Source organism: Oryzias melastigma, linkage group LG12 (assembly GCF_002922805.2).
Source record: "Oryzias melastigma strain HK-1 linkage group LG12, ASM292280v2, whole genome shotgun sequence".
NCBI classification, from domain to species: Eukaryota; Metazoa; Chordata; class Actinopteri; order Beloniformes; family Adrianichthyidae; genus Oryzias; species Oryzias melastigma.
Genome location: NC_050523.1, coordinates 18,114,596 through 18,131,905, shown reverse-complemented (window position 1 = coordinate 18,131,905; position 17,310 = coordinate 18,114,596).

The following is a 17,310-nucleotide window of genomic DNA, read 5'->3' as shown; positions in this document are numbered from 1 at the left end:
ATCTCTGTTGTGATCGAAGCAGCATTTTTCTTTGACACAACAACTTAAGCATCTGTCTTCAAAACAGGATCAACATGTAGGTGGTTTTCCCATTAGTATTATTTTTCATGCGCTGATCCCTCACATTAAAAGTCAAAACAGCTTTTATTGCTGTTATTGTTGTTATTATTCTGCATGATCTCCCATTGACTCACTGCTGATCCACGGCGACATAAATACCCTTCTCCGCGGAGTGTGAATAGGGGATTAAAAGAGTGACACCCGGGGTGTATGACAGAGATCTGATTCACTAATGACAACAGGAGCATGAGCCTTTGTTGTTTTTCCATCATGACATCAAAACAAGCCGGAGTCACATGTGTTTGAGCACACTTACAGTACACTCTCTCTGCTACATAAACAAATGTTTTAAGTGGAGGAAAAGATAATATGATGTTTTTCATGTCATTTTTGTTGAAATGCCTTGAGGATTTATTACAGCTAAATGACAGATGGATAAAAACAATATTTTTTTGGATGAATATCGTGGGTAATATTTATAAAGCATGTAAGCTTTTTTAATTGCAAAACACCTCCTCCTTTGATTACATTTTAGAATATTAATCTAATGATATAATTACATTTCAAAAAGACAGGACAGCTTTAGAGTGTATTTGAGATAAAAAGGTTTAAATTAAAAATATTTTAGGAAAACCTAAAAATCCATCAGAACAAAAATAATTATTAAAATGGAATAAATATAAACCATCATAAAACAAATCAGCTTTGTGTGGTCAAACTAGGATCTGCTTATGTTTGATTTTATAAATCTGTTTTAAATAAAATATATACATTTTATTCTGTTTACAACATGATTGGTTTTCATTCTAAAATAGTGTCCATTTTGGCTTTTATAGTGTCGAGGGTCAATTGGATTAAAGTCAAGTGTGCAAGTTATATCACAGCAAAATTAAATATGTAGGGAACACAGCAAATTCAATCACAATGTGCGACTAAACACTAGTTTGACTTGATTTAAAGAGAATTTGATTAAAGCTGGTCTAATGTTAAAACGTAACTTTATCATATTTAAGCTTGTTGAGTTCAAGGAAAATGTTTCCCTTTTGATGCTGTGAAAGATTTTTGATGATCAAAAAAAATATTTTTCATGTCAGAACTTTTATGTTCTCGATAAAAGTTAACAAGTCTATTGATTTTGTCTTTACTTAAAAATGCACTTTGTGAAGAAAGTAAGTCATATTGGTCGAGTGCAGGGGTCGTCAACCTAAAGCGCTCTTTGACCCCTCCACAGTGGCTTTCTGGCTAAAGAAAAAGGAAATAATAGTAATTTTTAAAAGTAAGGGTTTCTAACTTATTAATGATTTAATTTATTTTAGATAAGTTTATGGCTGAGGTGAACCTGTAATGATTTTTATGACCCTATGACATCATTAGTTCTTGTTTGCTCTGCACTTCCTCCAGAATACGCAGGTTACAAATACTAGGCAATACTTTGGTAAAATGTCAGATCTTTTCAGATAGCTGAGTTTCTTTTATGCCTTTAAAGTACATTTTATCTTATACTGCATAACAATGGTTAGTAGCTATTCAGAGGGGAGTGGCTAAAAAATCGAGATTTGTGTATTCTTCATTTACTTTTTCTACTGGATCATTAATCAGTCATGTTCATGTTTATGCTCCAGTTAACAGCAGTAGGAAGTAGGAAAAAGAATGATAACTTAACAAAGTAAACCTAAAGTATAACAAGAGAAAGTGTTATTTTTGTCTGGTTTCTGTTTCTGTTTGGGACATAAAGTCTTTTATTTTGAAAGAAAGTCATATGAACTTCTGTCAAAATTAAAAATGAACGTTTAGAAAATTCCAATTATCTTAATATTTATTTATTAATTTGGGGCCAAAAATAAATATAATTTCTAGTTATTATGAAAACGATATGTAAAGATGCAATGTAGTATCAAAGCTTTGCGGCTTCTATTAGGTTTTGATCAGTATGGCTCTTTTATTGGCAAAGGTTGCAGACACCAAGTCTCTTGTGGTAAAGACTTCTAAAGAAAAAAAGGCTGATCTTGCATTGATAATTGATTCATAATCGAATCATTTCATAATCAAATTGTTGCCCCCTGAATCATAATTGAATCAAATCGTGAGGTGCCTCAAGATCCCACCTCTACATACAAACTGGTCATTTTTCAAAGATATGGAAACTATTTTTGGACTATCAAAGTATCGTCTGCCATTATTTATAGAGGTTCTTCTATGAATATGTTACTGTATGTGTATATTGATTCATGTATGAGTTTATGCAGAATTGTTTATTGTTTTCACATTTCCTTTATTTTTTGCACATTTTTTATTAGTTGTAATTATCTTTTCTTATAGCTGCTATTTTGTTCTATTATCATTATAGTATTTTTGTGTTGTCATCTTGTCGACTTTTACAAAAAAATGAATAAATATATATTTAAAAAACAATAATTATGTATATTATTTTGCATGTGATTGTTTTTATTTTGTGTCACATCTGTAGATTTTTGTTCCCATGCTTAAAAAACTTTTCTTTTAGTTTTCTACTCTGCCTGGTTGAATGTGTTTGGCTGCTCCCTATCCCAGGCACTAAGTAACTTCCACAGAAACTGTTTACTGAGTGCTCCTTTTGACTGAAGCAACTTGCCTATTTAAAATCCATTGCAGTTCCCCGCAGCACCACATTCAAAAGCTTTTCAAAAGCTAACTGGAGGGAAGTGTTTCATTCCCACACTGGTTTTTCTCAGTCATGTTTGTAGACTGAGAGAAAAATGTTACAGATTTTATGTCACGGTCCAAAATATCAAAACAGATTTGACGTTTCCCCTGCAATTCAAAGAAATGCTATTTCATACTGTATTTTATCCACCCATTTACATTTGCACTCTTTGTAAAATGAATGTTAGTAGAACAGGAAGCATCATATATCTCCAACAATACAGATAGATAAAGATTAGTGCATTCTTTATAGTTTAATTTGCTTCCGTTTATTTGCTTTTTAAAGTCTCCTTTTTCTATTGGGCTTTACTCCAGTGAAAGGATTAAACATCCACGATGAGAGCATAAATATGTTCCAGTGTGTGTTTGCTTCCATAAAATCCCTACATCACATTACACTTCCAGGGTCTCTGTGCACTTAGTAAGACTTATGGACTGTTAAACTGACAGATGGAGCTGTTGGGGTTTCCTTAAGTGCTGTGGGACACTCGCTCTGTTTGGGTGGGTCTCATCATCAGTTGTGCCTTGGTTAATGATGACAGCTGCATTCACTCTTGATTTACTTATCTTAAAAATGGGAGACTGGGTCATCATCCAACTCTCTCGTCAACATCCTCTAAGAAGAAATTAAGAGCGACTAGTTTACTTGTAAATCTATACTTAAAAAACATGCGCAGGCCATTATGATGCCCCTGTAATCCCAGGCCAGAAGTTTAATCACAATAATGTTATTGCTGTGCATCAAGGAAAAGAGATGCAGTCTATGCTGGCTAAAACCCAGACACAAGTATTTTGAGGTATTTCTTTAAAAAACTCTTAAAAGAAAGTCTTACTAAACTTGTGAAATTCTTTTTCTTTTGTGTGTGTGTGTCAGTGTTTGCTTTTCTTTTTCTGCTGACTAATGCTTATATGGTATTATACTACATTCTAAAGATTTCAACCCTATTTGATTTATTATTTCCAAAGGTAGTAAAGAATTAATACAAAAACAATTGGTCAAAATATAGGTTTTTGTTGTAAATCAGGGGTCCCCAAACTTTTTCTGGTGAGAGCCACATTATTGTTTTCTTCTCTGATGTGTAGCCGGGGCTGTAGGCTAAGAGAAAAAGTATAATAATCACAGCATAAACTTATGGTTTCCCAGAAAGTCACACATAGTCAAACTGTAAATAATGCATTTCTGTAACCTGCATTGAAAAAAATAATATTAAAAGATTTTAAAAAATAGATTATAGCATTTCCCACAGTAATGCTAGTGTGAATGCTGAATGTAAAGATGCTAGTCCTGATAGCTGAAGATGCTGAAATTGGTAACTAAAAACGCTGAAGCTGATAGCTGAAAAAACACTGAAGTTGATGGCTGAAATGGCTAAAGCCAATAGCTGAAAATACTGAAGTTGATAGCTAGCTAATATATTAGCAAAATGCCAAATTAGCCTAAAAAAGTATAAAAAAAAAATCCAAATTAGCCAAAACAGCTATAGCATGTAGCTGAAATATTAGCTAAATGCCAAATTAGCCCAAAAAGTTGGCAAAATGTCTAATTTAGCCAGAGAGCTAGAATAAGGCAAAAATATTAGCTAAACTCCAAATAAACCAAAAAATTAAAAAAGCCTAAATTAGCCAAAATAGCTGGCATGTAGCTGAAATATTAGCTTAACCCCAAATTTGCCAAAAAAAAAAACTGAAAAAGCCTAAATAGCCAGAACAGCTAGCATGTGGCTAAAATATTAGCTAACCCCCCAAAAAGCCTAGAAAACATTAGTAACTGCCAAAACAGTGGAAAAAGCTGAATATTTGATTAGCTGAATGAGCTAAATAGCTGAAGAGTTATGGACGTCCAAAAAGAACTGAAGAAAAATAATGAAGAAAGAAATAAAGAAAAAGTGAATCACTAAAAACTGAAACACTTTTAAACCAATAAATAGTCTATCTTCTACTGTCATAGTTCCGACTGCAGAAGGGTGGAATAAAAAGTCACGTTCTACACGGGTCCCGATTGGCCAGATTGCTGCATGACTCTTGTTTGTGCTGGACTGGCTTAAAATCTTTTTTTTTTTTTTTCAGCTCAATCAATCAATCAATCAATCAGGTGTTTAATCCTAAAGTTCAATGATTTCTCTGTGTTGATAAATCACAGTTTCTTTAAAAATTCCAGGTGGTTTTACAGCATGTACGTCAATACATAATGCACAAAAACACTCAGACGATTTGGCTTACCTAGTCAAAGACATGAGTAAAAAAAAAAAAAACAGAGTGAGCTCTTGATTACAACTTGGTATTAAAAACCATATGGTCAGAGTTAAGTGCTCACGTATGGTTTCTGTTTGTCAGGGTTCACACAAACATGCCACACGTTCTTTTAGAAGAGCAACTAAAAATGTGAGGCTGTGCACAGCTTGAAGATGATCCTCACTAAGTGTCTGATCTCTAAATGACCAGAGTTAAATCTCTCCGTCTCTACATGAATGTTTTCTCTCTTTTTTTTGACCAAACCTGCTTGTAAATCTCTAAGCTGTATTTGAAAAACAGAGGGAATAAAGAAGATATTTAAGAGAAAGTCGATCTTTAAATGCCCTGTCTGATGGCCCTCTTATCCATCCGATTGACCTTTTGCTTATAGACCTCGAGCTGCAAATGGAACCAACAACCACAAAGATTTTAAATACTTCTTTATCTTGTATTTTATTCTTGCAAAGTATTTTGTGTGGGTGTAAGCACTTTAGTATTTAAGCAGCTTGACGGGTTGTTTTGTACAATTTGTGTCCATTAATAAAAATACATGTTGGTATGATCCTGAAAATATGCCAACAGTTTTATAGATATTTCCGTCAGTTCCACTTGACCTCTTTAGAACAAAATTGTGTCATGGGATGACTTAAAAAATGTCCAAATCTGCACTGAATCGGATAAATGTGAGAAAGATTTTTGTTGTTGTCACATTCTAAATCTGTTCTTCTCACACTAAAGCCAACGATTGTTACTCCAGGATAAACACATTTAAAATGCAAATTAGAAGAACATTTTTGAAATATTTGAGCCACACTGGAGTCACTATTTAAATTTTGAAATAAAGTTAAACTAAACATTTCACAAATTTAAATCTTAGGCCTGTGAAAAAACGAAAATGTTCGATCAACTACCCCATTGTTTGGGAAAAAGGTGTAGACTAAGCAAAACAATGCTGGAACAAGACACTAAATATAATAATGATCATTTTAAAAAGGCAAGTTTATGTCTAACTCACACTGTAAAAAATAAAACATTAAATCAATTACCAAAAGCTCTGTAATTTGCTACATTTAAAATATTTTTTTAATTGAAATTACATTTTTAAGTTGTGTAAGCCATCAATTCAAAAATTTTATTTAATAGAACTGATTATTTTAACTGTAACAAATTACAGAAATTTTGTTAATTGATCCAATTTTTCAATTTTTACAGTGTAGATGTTAATGAAATTTCCCATCACCCACAAAAACATCCACCTAATTATGGGGTTTCTTCTGTTCAAATCTATTCCAACAAGTTTAAAAAGCCACAAATTAAAATCTGTTCTTCATTTTGTAAAATAAAATTTTAGTATCACATTTAAAAAAATATATGTAGATCAAATCTAAATAAAATTATCCCACAATATCTTTTTATATTAAGGAAGTAATAATTTACAACTTTTATGTCAACAGGCTCCCATTAAACCATTTAAAAAAGGGTAATTTTCAGCAAAGAAGGGAAATAGTTAAAAACAAAAGAGATGTGCAGCTATAAGTTATTGATCAATTGACCAATACATCAAAGCAGGAGGTTAAACTAGACAAGGAAATGGTTCACTTGAATATTTTAATATTTGTAAAAAAAAAAAAAAAAAAAGTTTCTACATACATAAATGATTTTGTTAAATCATTTATGGGAATCCTCAGGGCGTAGTGTTGGGCAAATTCCTATTTGGACATTATGAAATATTGTGTGTAAAGTAGAGCTGATCATTGATTAATATGGTTGTAAATGTCCTACTTAAGTGTGCCTATTCAAAGAGAACTCCACAGTCGCAGAAACAAAAATGTGTTTATGAGATTTTTAACTTAGAAAGAAAAACAAAACAAAAAACAATTGAATAAAAAGTAAAAGATATCTGTTGGTCTGACACTGTTTTCCTTAGTCAAAAGGTCTTGGTTGTTGTTTTGTAACATGTTAGGTCTGTGCTATAAGAAATTAACGTTAGTCAGCTATTTAAGTTAGAAGATTAAAACTTCAAATTCACAGTTCTAATGCAGCATTTTGAGAAAAACACAAGACTCCAAGACTCCAGTTATCTCACACAGTCAAAAAAATATCACCTTAGAACATTTGGTGACACTAATTTATGTGTTAAGTGTGTCTTTTTATCTCTGTGTGCGACTAGAGAACTGTCCAGGGTGTGCCCCCAACTTTGTCCAACAGTAGCTGGGATAGGCTCCAGCAACCCCATGACCCTGAAATGTAGAGTGGGTTTAAAAAATGGATGCATAGTTTTTAACATCAAATTAATCTTAGTCATGATCACATGAAAAAGTAAAGTTAATTTGTTTCTAATTAGCAAAAGAAACAAACAATTAAATCACACAAAAAAAGACAGTTCTCTGAGATTTAGGACTTTTTGCTTCTAAATCTGGTGCAGAGATCTGGGATTAGTTACTTGTGGCTATCATCAGTTAAACTAATCCAGGTCAACATTTTTAAGCCTTTGGATTTGCTTGTGACAAAGTTCATCTTGAGCCGAATGCAACGGATGTTCTAGATGTTGTGAACTTCAAATCTTCTGTACACACATTTGGCAAATGAGATATACAGCAACGTATAACTTTAAGCAGAACATTTCTCAAAATAAGTTATTTTATTAGTGATATAGGAAAAGATGAAGGAAAATGTTGAATAAACTTCAATCACTCTAGATGATTGTCCCCTCCGTGGACCCTTGTCCATCATAGTCACCCAGCTTTGACTATATTGCACTTTTTTTTTCTAAATGTTCCCATTATTACATAAAAAAGTACTTAAGTAAACATAAAACAATATTGTTTTAAAGGTTTAAGTTTATGTTTTGTTTTGTTTAACATTAGATCTTTTTTTCATTATAAATTTATGTATGCTTTTAAACAATTTTTGTCAGTTTTTTCTCCTGGGTTTTATCCATGTATCATCAAGCCTCAGTCTAATGCTACAGATTTTATTTCCTATGATTTGTTTTTGGTCCCATTTCCTTTTAAAAATGTACATTTAAAGGTGCTTGGTTTTATTTTTCTTCAAAAACATTTGTTTCTAATTAAAATATTGAACATAACAAAAACAAACTTCTTCACTAACAATTTTAACATTTAAAGTAAGTTAATTAATTTTTGTCACAAAGATAAAAAATAGATATTTTTACAGTGTAGTAAAAAGTTGGATGCAGGTGATGACAGGAATAGAATCATTATGACCCCCTCTAGGTACAATGGAATTGAACTTTATTGTTATTGGAAAATTACAACAAAATTGACGGAGGAATTGATTTTAGGGGCAGTTGTCTAAGACAGGAAAAAAATAAATTCTTATTAATTGAGTCAACCGTACCTCGTTTATTGTTAAATATAATTTTTATTTTTTTCTGCTACAACCATCTTAGATCTTTTGGTGATTCTTTTCACAAACTGGGCGTTTCTCTGGAACCTCCTGAGAAAATTTGACTGATTTGTGACATCCCTTCCTCGGTGCTCGTTATTCCTTCCGCTCATCCCCCCAGTCCTTCCTCTTTAACGCCACTCTGTCCCTGTCCTGCGGGATCCGCGAAATGATTAAGGAAGACAGTTTCAAATACCTTTCAAGTCTCTCCCTGATGGCTATATGAAATAGGTGGGCACGAGAACTGATTGGTATAAGAAGTAAGCCAGTCTATTCTGGTAGGTGGGCAAAGCAAAAGTTAAATGTATTTATAAGATTGTATAAAATGCAAATGCCTAACATGAGTAAACAAAAGTGTTTTTTTTTTAAATACAGTGGCAAAATCTGCTTAGAGAGCCTGAAACTGATAAGAAACTACATAAGAAGGATTGTGGTCATCTGAGATGTAGGAAAAAGTGTGTTTTATCTCCTTCAAATCTGTGATATACTCCAGCGTCTTGTTCAACATGACATAGATTCAAGGTCCCTCATTGTGACATGCGGCTCACTCTGGCATGACAATGGTTGTGCATGTGTGAGTACACTGCGTGTGTGTCTTTGCACAGTATGTGATTTATATGTGCCTGGATGGGTTTTCTAAGGAAGAAATAATGAGATCTTGTTCAGCTGAGGCCTGGTCCTGATCCCCAGAAGCCCTGGACTCATTTCAGTGAGAAACTTCTGAATGGAATGAATATGGGACTGAACACCCCGGGCAGAAATACAAACTTGGTCTTACAGAGGGATCATAAACCCATGAAAGTCCAGGATGATCGCTTTTGTTCTCTACGAGGGAAGAAGTTTTCTCCATCCCTCTGCTGCCTTATTTACCTTTTTCAAATGCTGCATTGGGGTTTGGCTTTGGGACGAGACCAAACTTATAAGGGTAATCAAAGGTATACATTTACTCAACCTAATGTCATAATTAATCTCTCAGCCAAAAATGTAGTTCAAAGACATTTAAACAAAAGACTAGTAGTAGTATCAAGACCAAATTCTACACGCTCTCAATTATTTGCTTTTTACTACCCATCTGTCTTGTAGAACACCATTTACTGTCAGGTGTAACCATACAGGGGGTTGACCCCTATGGATGCTGCAGGTTTTTGGGTTCTCTGAGCCCATAGAGGGTTGTAGACAGAAAAGGCAGCATCTTAAGGGGAGTGCAGGTGTGTCTTTCAGCTCCCTTGAGGCTCATACAGCCACCTCAAGGGACGTCATGAAATTGGAACAGACCATTGCTGTGAGTGTAGTAAGAGTATTGTGAAGTATTTGTAAAGTTAAGGTAAATTGTTGCAGTTTTCATGTGTGTGTGAGGATGTCATACAGTGCCCTTACGTGACACAATTTGTTACTAAGTTGTAGGCGCCCATAGGACGTCAGTAGGATGCTGACAGACGATGGTAAATGACGTATACTTGTACAGCGGTTTTCGACCGTACTTGAAGGCCCAAAGTGCTTTACAGTCACAGACCCATTCACCCATTCGTTTACACACTGGTGGCAGCTCTGTTGCTGAACACTGCCCCCCACAAAATTCTAAGATAACAGACAATCTGGTGAGCCCATAAGGCGAAAATGTTCTCGCACATTTTTTTTCTATGGGCATGCTGCGGGTGTCAGATTATAGTGAACACTTAAACAAAACAAAAGGGTAAGGGAAAATATTTGAACACAGGATTTTTGTCTTTTTAACCCCTCGAACACTCTGTACTGCACGTTAGTGCTATTCAAGTCGAAGGTGCACACTCCTTATACACAACCTGGTGGTTAGAAATGTGAAACTTAGACAATTGAATTGTGGTTTGTGTGGGCATCCTACAAGGGTATCTTTTATATCACCTGCACACCCGTCTGTGCAGTATTTGCATATGGCCGGTAAGGAGCCAGTACTTGCACCTTTTGGTCCGGTATTTTGAGCATTTCCATTGTAAAATGGACCCATTAAACATTACCAGACCATTTCTCTTGAGGGCACCCATCCGTTGTAGGTCCATAGAAAAATAAAACGGGACAGTGGGGGCGGAGCCGCTGTCGTCACCCACTGATTGGAAGAAAGTGATGACGACATTAGAAAGCACAAATATACCACCAAGCTGGCGTTTCCAATAGTTTTCCCTTTATGGCGGTATTCTTCTAAGCAATCTTCTTTCAAACAACATTAAATTCCTGTTATTCCTGATGTAACAAAAGTGAAGCAAGAAAAAGACGAACTGTGGGATGACCTCCATTGTTGTTGCTTTTCTAGTTGTCACTCTACAATGACACAATGACACGCTAGCAGTCTACACCACGCATGCTCCATGAAAAAAAAACACTCAGTGGAAGCAAGGCTTAACTGTGAGGAAACACTGGACCGTACCGTACTACTCCTTACTGGAACGGACCACTCAGTGGAAACGAGGGTCAAGACACATATAAGTGGTAAGTGCGTGCAACTTACATTATTCTTACGAATACTTCCTGATACACTTACCACACACATAACAATGACACTTTTTATTTTCATATCTCTTAAAACGCTTGTGCTTACCAGAGCACATTAACTTTGGGTGTGGGGTCGTCTGGCACCCACAAGACAGCGCGCTGAACTTTTTTTTCCAATGATTTTTGATTTTCACTAGAATCCATGGTGGACATGAAATTAAAAAACATAAGTTCCTTGACATTACCTCTGTGCAAACCCCTGTACCGACATGTGTACTGACAAGACCTTACAGGGTGATGTCTTTATTTTCATTAGTCTCTCTCCTGCATCCCCTCCTTTAATGCAGACCGGTCAGTTATATCCACTGCCTGACTTAGACAGAGCTATCACTGTTCTCCTTTCTTTTTGGCATTGTTCAAACTAAATGGAAACAAGGTAATTAGCTTGTTACAATTAAAGCGAGACGAGCGGATGAATTGTAATCACCCGCAATGGAGTTCCTGCTTTCTCCCCTGCAGCTTCCAACAGGCCAGCTGAGCTATCCTCATTTGCATAATTAAAATATACAAATGATAATGGATTTTGTAGTCAATGTCCAGAGGCTGCAGAGGCGGAGATGAGAAAAAAAAGGGAAAGAAATCGCAATAACAACTACAATGGTTTTGCCTGGAGGGGAGTGACGATGGAGCGGAGAGTTTGTGAGGGGTGGGGGGGATAAGACAGAGATGGGAAGAAAAGAAGAGCGTGGGACTACTGGAAAAGATGGAAAGAGAAAGGAGGATGTGAAGATAATGAGGGATAAATGAGTGAGGAAAGAGATAGCCTGAACATTACAGGGAGCAAAATAAAGGTGAACCAATTACATTTGCAAATAGCACATGCTGGCCGTGGCCTGCGATGCCCTCCCTCTAGGGAAGTCTTTCGCCTGATTACATGAAATTGGGATAGAATTAAACATCTAAAAGTTGTCCTAAGACGAACCAAAATGAAATTAGAACCTGACTTCTTTTTTACCTCGCAGTGCCACAGGGTCATACGACAGGGACGGACGGAAAGACGGAGGGATTTCTCAATTAGACAAGGTGGAATGTCAGTGAAATTAAGCCTTAAAGCTGAGTTTTTACTCCCACCAATTTTTCTTTCTTCTCTCCTTCATTTCTGTAACAGTTTTTGCCATGACAAAGTTGGCAAAGAAAACTGTGCTGTGATCCCAGTCCCAGTCCTGGCTGTGCCAAAAAAAAAAAAAAAACCCTGTTTACACACGCTTCTAGCCTGATGATTTGGCCTGCATGGCAGCTCAGTGCACAAAGTGTAACATTAGACTGGCGTGTGCTGTGAGTACTGGGCATGTCCCCAAAACACCAACTCGCTGGTCCTCAAAGCACCCCAGAGCAAATGTAAAAAGAAGAGACTCTTATGTTAAAAAGGATCTCCTCAAAAACACAACCATATTGCTTTATTTGTTTATTTAAGTCCCCCTCCAATGAAAATCGTGTTTTTTTGAGTTTTTAACATGTATGTGTGGCATTTTCTTATAAAAGAGAACAAATGTAATGAGAAATCATTTTGTTTTTGCATTTCCGAGTATTTCTCCTTTTAAATCGCTGTCAATCAAACTGTCTTGGGCAGACTCTGTTTGAATTATTGAGCCTTCTTTACGTCAAAACAGCTCTGCTGCACATGCACTAAACCCTCATCTGTTCCTAGCGTGTCTAGTTCAGGTTCTGGAGAAGAGAAGATGGTATCTTCACATTGACTGCAGTCAAATCCGTTCACATTTCCGTGGTCAAATCAGCCGTCACTGTTTTTTTTTTGTGTGAGTTTCATCCAATACTTACGGTAGCAGGACTGAGAACGCTGGAAAATCTTAGCAAGACTCCGTGTAGCTTCTTGATGTGACCACGGAAATGTGAACGGCGACTCATTTGACAGCAGTTGGAAAGGATTGTAAACCAATGAAAGAGCATTTTGATGTTAGCTTTCATTATTTTATCAAGAACTCTGAGAAACCAATAATTGAATGTATTGATCACAGCAACGTCAATAAACATTGGAGAATTAGCTAAAAGAGTCTTTGGTGAACTGGAAGGAGAAATCAGGATTTTGGAGGAAGCTCGGTCCACAAAGCTCCACACTTCCTCGTCCCAGCTCAAATCGATACGTTACCACTACTGCTTTACATTTTTATGTAGCTGCAGTGAAGATTTACTCTAGCGAGACACAGAGCTATCATAATCAGACGGGGGTAGGGGCAGAGCTGCTCATCTCCAAAAGCCACGCCCCCTCAGAGGAGATTTTGGAAACAGAGGCTTCAGATCAACATGAAAAATGCCTTTTTAAAGCATTTAGGTTGTAGGATTTTGGTTAAAATCTTCATAATCATAATTAAAACACTACTGGGAACGTTTTTTAAAATTAAAAACAATGCCATCGAGGACTTTAAAAAGACTTCGCTTTAGGAGACAACATTTTTTTTTTCATTTAACAAATGGAAAATTAAGCATTTTTACATCTGACACTATTAGTGGGAATATCAAATTAAGTAGAGGTGCAGGAGAGAGCTGTGCAGTTATCCTGATGGTACTACAAATAAAATAGTGCGCATTTTCTTTTCTCTTCACTCCATTTACCCCTCCATTCAGTTATCCTACAGGGAACAAAAAGAGTGCCCTGAACATGTAATCTGATCAAATTTAATCTGATCTCTCAAATGAAAATGAAAACCATAGACTTTTTCTTTTGTTTTTCATGATATTGCCATCAGCCTTTCACTTGGAGAAAAAAAAATAATTTAAAAAATATTCTTAAATGTCTTCCTTCACAGTTTCGAACAGCAGGGCATTACCTGATGGCACCTTTTATAGCAGTATGAGCGCTGAAAAGATCCAACAATCATCTCGTTTGTCAAAGTGAAAAAGAACAGCAGTGTTTGGTGCTTCAAGTCCTATTCCCATCATCTTTTTGCCTGGTTCCCAGTGGTCTTTTATTTAGGATTATGATGATGATGACGTTGTTTTGTATAAAATAAAGAAAACGTCATTTTTTAAGATACAGTTTCTGCAGGATGATAGTAGTTTGTACAGACCAGACCGGTCCCCTCTTGGCCGGTTTAGAATGGTCTGGGAAATTCAAATGAGCGTTTCCATTTAGCGCAGGACCATCAAAGCGCATGCGGGGTGTAGACCGATGACGTAGCTGTGCGTCAAATCGGTGCGACTACAGCGAAAGAGAAGCTGCATCAGCTGACTCAGAAATGAACGGAAAAGTACAAAGATAATCGCGGAGGATCCTTATAATCCGGACCGGGTGTTTATTACGGATGAAGCTGGCCTCTACGCTGCGGAACAGTCTATTGTTCTGAATTAAAGAGGAATAAAAAACTCTTAATGTTGAGCAATACTCAAATTTTCTTCAATAAATGTCTTACAAAGCACTATTGGAAGTGTTTCTAATGAGTACAGATCGGTAACGCACATTCTTCGTTACCGAGACGGTAATGGGGGGTTGGGAGTTGTCTCCATATTCGTGGATTCGTCTCCGGTCCCCAACCACCGCGAATGAGTCAGCATACTACTTTATATATAAAGAATGTATTATTCTCTGCAAGAAGATTGCTGAGGCGAAGAAGAATACAGACGAAAAGAGGACAAAAACTCTTCGGTTTGGATCTTGAGTCGATAAAAGTGCTGGTCAGAAGCTTGCAGTTGTGGTAAACTTTTCCACCAATCAATGGGTTACATCGTGTGACCAAAGAAACCCCACCCTAATGGGTCCATTCCATTTTTCTATGTGGGACCAGAAACGGTACCAGTCAGTTCTACTTGGTGGGTCCAATCTGTAATGGAAACGCTCAAAAGTTCACTCCAGTCTGCTGCTCAGTGGAAACGAGGCATTAGAGTATTGTTTAAGCTGTCAGTTTGATGCCACACACACACATATTTCCCAGTGGTTCTCACAATCTTTACTTTAAATTCTCTACCTCCTCTTGATTTGAAGACTTTTTAATTTTTAGATAAGAGTTTCCAGATTCCAGCTCGGACAAGGAAAATGAAGACGTACATGGATCTATTTGTCTGCAAGTGGATGTATCAGAGTGGAGAGGAGCAGGGAGATTGTGGCTCGCTGATGGTAGCTTCTATGTCACATCTACAAGCTTTTTCAAACAAGGTGGGAACAGAACCAACAATCTCCAAATCAGAAGTCGACCACCACTGTTTAAGCCTAGTTTTCTTTAAATATGTCCTTCATCATGGGAAAAATGCTACAAGAACATGTTAAAAACACTGTTTTGACTGGAGTGGGCCTTTAAATTCTTGTCTTTATTGACTCAGGGACAATGTGAGGAAGACCAGACAGAACACTCCTAATAAGCATGAGGCGCTAGACACTTTTCTGTTTACTTATAGTCAGACAGAAGGACTCAGTTTAAAGGCCACGTTTAGTGAACTGATGGCCAGGTTGCTGAAGACATATCATTTTTCCTTTTTTAATTTTGACTCATCTTTTGTTGTTTCTAAGGTTTGTTTGTGTCCTTCCTCCGTGTCTCCTTAAATCTCTCCAAGTGTCTTTTTTTTCTTTAATAAGAAAGCTGTAATGAAGTAAAAAGCTCACGATTGTGTTTGATAGTTTGTTCCTTCCATAACTGTATAAGCGTCTGCTTTACTCCTTTTGTTTCGTCTTTCCTCCTGATTTACGCTAACTTTACTCTGCAGCCTTCCTCGCTGCACGAACTCATCTTTATGTTCCTCTGGATGCACGCTCTCACACTGTTTATGGACAAAAACTCTTTATGACTTACACCTTGTGCTTTCATTAATTGTGTCTTTGTGTTTTTATGTGTTTGCACATAAAGTTGCACACATAGACAATTGTTTACATGGCCCTCCTCTCCTGGTTCTTCCCTGGATGTGTGTGTGAGAGCAATAACAGTGGCGGAGCTGTAAGTAAATAATGAGGAGTAATCAAAGTTAATGGAACCCAATGGGAGCCACAGCTTCTGTGTGTGGCAATAATCTCATTTAGAGAGTGAGGAAGATTTAGTGGATAATTGGAGCCTAAGTACTCGCCGATTCCCCTGCTAACTAACTAACTAACTGAGCTGCTGAAGCCCGTTTCGCTCCCGCCAACTCATATGGAGCACAAACAAAAGAAACAATCTGACTCATTCATTTTCTCTTCTTTCTGTTTTACATTTTAATTTTATCCCCCCTCTTTTTTTCAAGTTCAGCTCACAACTTATTTTTCCAGTCTTTTTTATTGCCTTTTTGTATTTCCACCTTCTTTTATCTTTGCTGATGCCTTTTGTTTTGTTTATCCTCTTCAGTATCATTTTTAGGTTTTGTTGACCAAATTACCACATCTTTGCTTGTGTTTTTTTCATGATGGCCCCTTGTTTTTTTCTCATTTTGTTTTTGCTTAAATATTAAATAGAACTTTTTTGCTTGTCTCTCTTTTTTATGGATGCATTTAATGAATAAAAAAATACAATGAAATTAAAAACTTCCTTTTTTTTTTTTTTACTTCTTGTGTCAAGTTTTTTAAGACCTACAAACAGGCTGCACGCTGACTTCATCTGCTCATGAAAACTAAAAAGACCTAAAACCAAAAATTGTAAAGCCAATAGTGTGTCTTATTCATAGACATGATCTGTTTTGTTTGTGAGGTTGTCACAATGTCAACAGTTGGTTTGTTCTTCCTTCTTACTTTATCCACAAAAATTAAAGAAACATTGGGGACATTTTAATTATATTGTAGTTACCACAAAAACGTCTGGTGTTTTTAAATTGAATTAACTATTCTTGTTCGTGTCAAACGTCTTTAAACACTTGCTTTTTAGCTTTTTCCTTCAGCTAGGACTTGCTCCGTTTCGCTGTTACCTTCATTCCTTCATTAGAGCTCTTTATTGGCGCATGAACATTTTTGTGGGTTCCTGAAGATGAACAGTTCAACTTCAGTATCTCAGGATGGGGAGGGTGGGTATTGTAAGTGTTTTACCCCCATATATATATATATATATATGTATAGTGTAATGGTCGTTTGTCTTACTTTTGTTTTTTTAAGTTAGAAAATGTTTTTATGTAAAGCACATAAGGGTTAAATAAAGTTGAATGTGATTTATCTTATTCTATTTTCTTGCCGCTGTCTTTTCTTTGTTGCCTTGCAGGAGTAATAGCTTTGTATCATAAACATGTAAAAGTGAACTGGTGTGACGATTAAAGATCATTGCATCTATTAACCCTTTAATGCCAGAGCTCCAGTGTTTATGTTCTTTGATGTACTGTAATTTTTAATTGTTACCATGATCAACATAATTCCATAATAACGTGTCGCTTTCCTTCTTTAGAATCTGCTGGAATAACGTTGATTGTGTTAAGGGATGAAAAGTTTTTTTTATTTTACCTATTTATCTTTTAACCCTTGTGCTCTCTAATGGGGTCCAGATGACCCCACAATTATATTTA